General features: G+C 37.1%; 1 long non-coding RNA gene across 1 annotated transcript; it reads left to right on the plus strand.

Moving 5' to 3' along the window:
- The first annotated feature begins 1,733 nt into the window (after positions 1-1,733).
- LOC148125517 (uncharacterized) lies at positions 1,734-6,396 on the plus strand. The gene is made up of 3 exons (XR_015743984.1): positions 1,734-1,815; positions 5,893-6,026; positions 6,174-6,396. It is a non-coding gene; the product is annotated as an uncharacterized LOC148125517 (long non-coding RNA).
- Positions 6,397-7,547: the final 1,151 nt, after the last annotated feature.

The raw sequence follows: 7,547 nt of genomic DNA on the forward strand, positions 1-7,547 counted from the left end.
GTCTTCTAGGGAACCTTGCTATCCCTCAGATACCTATCAGAGGTTACTCAGTAAGAATAATCCTCCAAAACAGCTTTTTAACTACTATAAATCTTTCTTACAAATGAGGGCAACCTTCCAAATGACCCTTGAGACTAAGGAATTATGGGAGGGTGCCAGACTGAAGATGGAGGACTAAGTAGAGAACTATCAAGGAGTATTTGTTTCAATTCTAAGTTATATTGGTTGATGCAGAATTATAGTGAAATATAATCTGGCCATGATAGTTTAAGAGTTTTCTGAAAGGCTGCGGAAAAGAGAGCTCCTTCTCCAATGTCTAAGTGCATAACCCCCAAGTCAGACAAATTTGTTTGGCTCCTAAGGTAAAAAAAAACCTAACTGTCTCTGCCCCAACTTTGTCAGTCAGGTGCAACAGCCGTTAAACCCAATTTTCTATCTTCTCAAGACACCCAATAATAGCCGCCTTATCAGTGCTGATATTGGGGAGTCCTATTGGAGAATTCTTCATAAGAAACAAGTATGTTCTATGCTACATATCACAACATTTCCATGGATTCCTGACCAAATTTTTTGGCAGGTGAGTCAAAGCGTTCACATTTTCAGATGAGGAAAGTGTGAGAGCTTGTAAACTAAAAATCTACAATTAGTTATTTTATGAGCTAACATTTCTAATAGAAGATAAACAAGGATGCAGCATTGTTCCATGCACATTTTAAGCTGCCGAGTGTGTGTGATTTGTGAAAAAGACAATTCTACATCAGGATTGTCAAACCCAGCCAGTGGACCAGATGTGTCACATGGTTTAGCGAAGGGGAAAAAAAAATCCCAATATGTCACGTGAAGCACCCATGATGATGTGAAGTTGACACTCCTGTTCTACATGGACAGAAGCCTCTTCTAATTGTGAAAAAATGTATTGATTTTTGGCTTTGATTAAGAAAGTAAATTGATTTAATTTAATAAAAAGTTATATGTCATGACTTGGATGTTAAGCTAAGCTAAGCCAATTTGCCTTGGATGGCCTATGCTTTACCCAGAGTGAATTTGCATGCAGATGCAGCTCTAATGCCCTCCAACTTTGTAGAGTGCTTCCTGATATAGCTACAAAATCAGATGTTTATATTGGTACTATGACAAAAAACTCTTGTTTCTATCCAAGATATATACTACAATGTATTTCATTTAACACTGAATGCACAGAAATGGGCTTTCCTATATCATTGCTGTGCTATTTCAAAGTAGAACTGATCCAAAGCAGTGAAACATAAAATTCTCCTTTGCCTCATTCAGTATTCAGTACTAACCAGAATTCTTTGCTTCAACCCTTGTGATTGGATATTTCCTGCGTTACTCCTGAAGATACCAAAGAAGCTTGTTGTTGCAACTTCAAGAAGTGTGTAGATCTACCATATAACACTTCATTGCTGCCTCCCCATTTTAATGCCTTGGGCCTAATGGCTGGTCTGACTATGTTGGTGTGCATTCAGCAAACCCATTAAGCTTCTTAAAGCTTTTACATATGTAACTGAAAACAGTTATAAATCATCCCCTCCCAGGAGGAAGCAACAGGTCATATATCATCATAATAGAAAATTCCAAACAGAGTAAAGACATTCTCTGGTACTCCTTTGAGAAGATTTATGCAGAAGAACACAAGGGCTGGTTCACTCCTTGTCGATAGTATAGCAAGATGCCTTGTGCACTAATGTTAGACCATTTATCTTTCCTGCCTAGGATTGTCCATCCTTGAAGCAGTTTTCCAGAGTCATGAGCAGAGGTCTTTCCTGTCATCTACTAGTTGACCTTCTTTTAACTGTAAGTTCTAGGAACTGAACCTGGGACCACCTTGCCTACAAAACACACGCTGTGCAACTGAGCTATGATATCTTCCATCAAATAATCTTTCATCTATGTATTTTTTTTAAAGGTGGAAAGGCACCTTCAACATTGACTGCTAATGTTTCAATTTTTTTAAAATTCATTTCATTGCTTTTGGGGAATGTGTAAGTCAGTTTATAGTCTCAACTGTTCTGGTGATAAAGGAGAATATGTGCCCTGGACATCATTCAGTTGAATGATTGAGCTAATCAAGGGTAATTGAGATCTTGTTATTGCTGAACAAGTCATTAAGCTATGTGTGATTGATCAGAATTTTGTGTCTCATGCTTAATGGTCTTCAGTGTCACATATTTTGCATGAACCATACAGTACAATGCAAATAATAATCACCATCATTACTGTAAAGCAAAAAAGGGCCTGATTGAATATTACATATGCTAGTACATTTCTTCAGCTCAGAGCCACTAGATGCTGCTATTGCTTGTGAGCCAATCTTATCCCTGATATATATTCAATATTTGTCATTAGTAGTCACATTCTGTAGCCATAAATGAACTAGCAACCAATCTTTGTCACAAGATAAATGTGACAGGAAGTGAAGGGGAACTCTCCATAATGTTGAGCTAAATTATTTTAACCACAAGGGAAAAGATAAGTTATGGCATTAAGCCAACAGTTGCCAGAAGCACATACCTTTTCTGGAGGTAGCATATAGTCCTGATGTAGAGTATGTAATATGATTATAGACAGTCTTAAGTCACTGTCTTCTGAATATGGATGATAACAGGGAAAATGCTTTTAATTTTGAAAATAAGAATGCCCCAAACAATTTATGACCAGAGAATCATGTGGGAAAGCAATACCCATTTCCCCATTGCCATCTATACTGCTTGTCACCACTCATTATGCACGAGCATAATTGTATAGGAATAATATGTGGGGGCATCACTCATTAACCTGGAACAGGTGCATTAACAAGGACAGTAGTTGTGTTTCAAGAATACTCACTTTACTAAAAGCAGTACAAAATGTAATTCTGTAAAGTAATACAGATTTCTAGCTTTTATTTCACCTAGAAAATTAAAACCAACAAAGGCAGATTGTCATATTGGTATCTGGGGATAACATCCGATCTGATTGATTTGAAAAGCAACAGACAGGTGATGTCTAATTTGTGATTGAGCATTTTTGTCCCTGTAAGTTCAGAAAAAGAAGAAGCTACACTTTCCGAATCATGTTTAGCAGTGTTGCTTGGCTTCCGGGCAGTGACATGCCTAATGCCTGAATTTTAAAACATGATGCTTGATAAAGTTATATGTATTATTATTTATTTAAATGTATATGCTACATGACTCCCACCCACTTTCTTCATTTTGCAAATAAAACACTAAAATCAAAGGAAAAATATATAATGATACTGTAGAAAAAAAAAAGAATAAAAGATACTAAAGATGACAGGAACAAAAAGTGAACCCACACACTCTCCAAGACGCTTCAAAACACCAGCAAAGCCTTTGCCAAGGGCTTCTATAATGGAAAAGATATGCTATATAGTAGTATTTCTGTTTCATATCTGTGAAACTCTAAAAGTAATGGAGGGAATTCATTTAATTTATCACCTGACTTAACCCCAACAAGAGAGGCATGTATTTGCAGGTCATTTGGAAGATGCAAGACCAGCTACAAAATATGGAAAAGCTGGCAAACAAAGCTGCTCAGGGGAGTTTGAGGACGAAGTTACTCTATTTCATTTCAGCTTCTATGGGCAGAATTTATTTAAAAAAAATATATTTGGGATATTCCCAATTTGGAGTACGGCCAAATTATCCCCAATTTAAAGACCAATGTTCTCATTGAACAAAAACTTAAAAAAAAAAAATCTATGGACAAGTATGCATTTTATTAAAGTTAAACTTAAATGTTCAATGGTCAGAGTTTGTTTCTTTTTCAGTACTTGAACTTTATGTATGGGTCATTGATCAAGTAGCAACAATCATATGAACACAGAACAGGCTTTTACCAATGCTCAGAGACATCAAGGAATACTGTAATAATGCAGAGAACATGTCATGCAACATATTGTAGATGTGGGCATTAGATGAACAGAAGGTTGACAAGGAATGAGTATACTACTATTGCAATTACTATAGAGTTATGTATTCTGGCATAATTTCTCTTTATCTGATGTATACCAATATAACTGGATTGCCACTGATAGGCAACATAGTGAAATAATATTCATACAATACCTTTTTGCTCCCAAGAAATTTACTTTTGATAATCTGTTTATGATTGATTCAACCTCTGGGCACAGTGAATTTCTGCATGCAGTTACTAGTCCCTATCTGCTCAGTGTCATGTCATAAAACACCTTTTCTAGTGCAAGATTTATTTTATGAAAGGATATTCTTGATCTGGAACTTGGTTCATGATTGTGATTATAATGCTGTCTATAAGTATACTTATTTATTCACAACACTGTGGAAAATGTGACAGTCTTCAATTATATTAAACAGGAAGCATAGCAAAATATGAAGATAGATTCTCAAGATAACTTTTCAGCTATTCTTGGACAGTCCTGGATGGCTGATTCTGTTCTCCAGTCCTTATTGAGTCTCACTGTCCTTTGTGTACATATATTTTACTTTCTGGAAAGACTATAAGCTGGTTCTGTGTGAAGAGATTCATGGTTTTTGCAGCAAAAAACCATCTTTTTTTAAAAAAAGTTTAGCTTTCTTTGTTTGTAATGCCAGCATTTGGATAAGTTAGATGTATATGAACAATGAAACCAATGTTTTCACTTCTGTGTAGAACTACCGAGTGTCATAACATATGATTAAGAAGCATTTGTTTATTTCAGCAGACCGGAAACTGTGACTGCGTTATCCGGGAATAGCAAAATGACTTTGTCACAATGAGATGTGAGTGTGTGTGGTTTTTTATATTTTTTAAATAGTCAATACAGAATCAAAACGATCAAGCGCTAATATTTGGAATGAAAGAAGAAGAATTAAAGAAAGAAAGAACAAAGACAGAAAGAACAAAGACAGAAAGAAAGAACGAAGTGCAGAAATCAAAGAAAAGAAAAAGAAGAATGATAAAGAAGTGACTTCCAAATTTATTTTTACAGCAATTTAGAAGTAATTTTAATATAAAATAATATCCTACTCTATGATGAAAGCATTATTTACATTTACTCTATAATTTATTATTTTTATTGAAATCCTCAAAACTCATAATCAAAATAGCACAACATTATATTTTCTGTTTCTCACAAAAAGTCAATAGGGCTTATTTCTCTCTCTCTCTCTCTCTCTCTCTCTCTCTCTCTCTCTCTCTCTCTCTCTCTCTCTCTCTCTCCCTCCCTCCCTCCCTCTTTCTCTCAGCAAAAGGAGGGTTATTTCTATGAGTAAAGAGAAACAGTGGAAAATGTGGTCATTGTGCTTCTGGATAGCCAATTAGAAAATGAATGATTGGTTTATATATGGTGATTGCAGCAAGGTTATTATATGCACAAACAAAATATTCAAATACCTAAAAAGGGAAATGGATTGTGAAGATGACAGAATTTGCAGAAATTGCAAAATTGACCTGTTTGATCAGGGATAAATTACACTTTTGGCTAAAAACAGAAAAAAATGAATTGGTGATTTAAGGATTTGCTGATTTAAAAATGTTGAATATGGGAAGAAAGAATACGATATAATTTTTAAAAAGAGGATGTGAAGATATGTTTGCTTGTAAGTGCTATAAAGATGAGTTGGATTTGCTTCTATGTATATGTTTTTCTTGTTTCTAATTATATTTTTATTTTGTATCTTCTTACTTTTTCATTTCACTTTTTTCTCTTTTGTCTTTTCTCATTTTAACTTTATATTGTATTAATCTTTAGCATCTGATAAATGTTTTAATAACATTATCGTACAAAATGGGAGCATGTGGACATTCTACCATTGCTGCACTGTGTACATACATTGAATATGACACAAATCCTCTACAAGGAGGAGAAATTATTGAACTTAAATTGTTTTGCTTATTCTCATGCCTTCTTAGGAGCTCTAAAGATTACTGTCCTGTCTGACATGGATGTCGGTAGCATATATTAGTAGTAGAAGCAGCCACAGAAGAAGTCAGGCAGTGATGCAACAGGTGTCAGGAGTGGGAGGCCTGGCTGCGGCGGTTCTAAGGTAAGTGCATGGGGCAGCTCCTCACCCCCACCCACACCCTAGCTTGATTTTTACGCATGCACCTCACCCCATCTTGTACCACCAGACAGTGGGACAGAGTGGGCTTATTCTCAGGTTAGGTCTTATTTTCGAGGAAAATCTTTCCAGGTTGTTCAATGCTGTGCTGCCATTTGTTGAATGCATCCAACTTAGTTGAAGTTATCAAACGTTTTTGTGCTTGCCACTCCTCTCTATATTACAGTTACAATAATAATGTATTTTATATAATTTTATTGTATTTTACATCTTTTTAAAAAGCTGTATTAATATATAACTCCAGGCATGTTTCATTGTTATGCTTTTTGGCCTATAGGCCACAGTAAATGTCTGAGAATAATTCTGAATGAAATGATTGAAAAACTTAAGCCTAATGCTGATTGTATTTGGAATAATAGCACAGTAGCTAGTAGACTGGACACCAAGAGAGTTGTGCTTGATAGATTACATGGATTGTTTGATTGCAAGTTATAGATAAACAATAAAAAAGATTGATGAATTTGTGTGTCTTGGTAGTGTAATAATTATTTCTCAGATTGTACCAATACACTGATAGTGAACGAATTCAGTTATCAAAATTCTTCTAGCCTCATAACTTTCTTCTCAATAAATCTTGCTAAGGTAGCAAGGATAGCAATACTGATTGACAATCAATTTCACATGCTGTTGTGAAAATGGAATAGACAACAGGTGGAAAGCATAGGCAGTTAGCAAGATATCCCCAATAAAGGAGTTCTGCAGGTGGTGACCACAGACTACTTCTCAGTTCCTAGGCTTTCTGGCTGATGATTTGGTCACTTTTGAATGCTGGCAGTGCTTTCACTGTAGTGGTAGCATGAGACGGAGTCTACAACCCATACAAGTGGCTCAGGTAGTGCAGCTCATCCAGGATGGCACATCAATGCAAGCTGTGACAAGAAGGTTTGCTGTGTCTGTCAGCATAGTGTCCAGAGCATGGAGGCGCTACCAGGAGACAGGCCAGTACATCAGGAGATGTGAAGGAGGGTGTAGGAGGGCACAACCCAGCATCAGGACCGCTACCTCCGCCTTTGTGCAAGGAGGGACAGGAGGAGCACTGCCAGAGCCCTGCAAAATGACCTCCAGAGGGCCACAAATGTGCATGTGGCTGCTCAAATGGTCAGAAACAGACTCCATGAGGGTGGCATGAGGGCCCGACGTCCACAGGTGGGGGTTGTGCTTACAGCCCAACACCGTGCAGGATGTTTGGCATTGGCCAGAGAACACCAGGATTGGCAAATTCACCACTGGTACCCTGTGCTCTTCACAGATGAAAGCAGGTTCACACTGAGCACATGCAACATCCTCCAGCATTACTGGTTTGGCAGTGGGTCAGTAATGGTGTGGAGTGGCATCTCTTTAGGGGGGCGCACAGCCCTCCATGTGCTCACCAGAGGTAGCCTGACTGCCATTAGGTATCGAGATGAGATCCTCAGACCCCTTGTGAGACCATATGCTGATGCGGTT

The sequence above is a fragment of the Pseudonaja textilis genome, chromosome 5 (assembly GCF_049901715.1).
Source record: "Pseudonaja textilis isolate UNSWEBS1 chromosome 5, rPseTex1.2, whole genome shotgun sequence".
In the NCBI taxonomy this organism is placed as follows: Eukaryota; Metazoa; Chordata; class Lepidosauria; order Squamata; family Elapidae; genus Pseudonaja; species Pseudonaja textilis.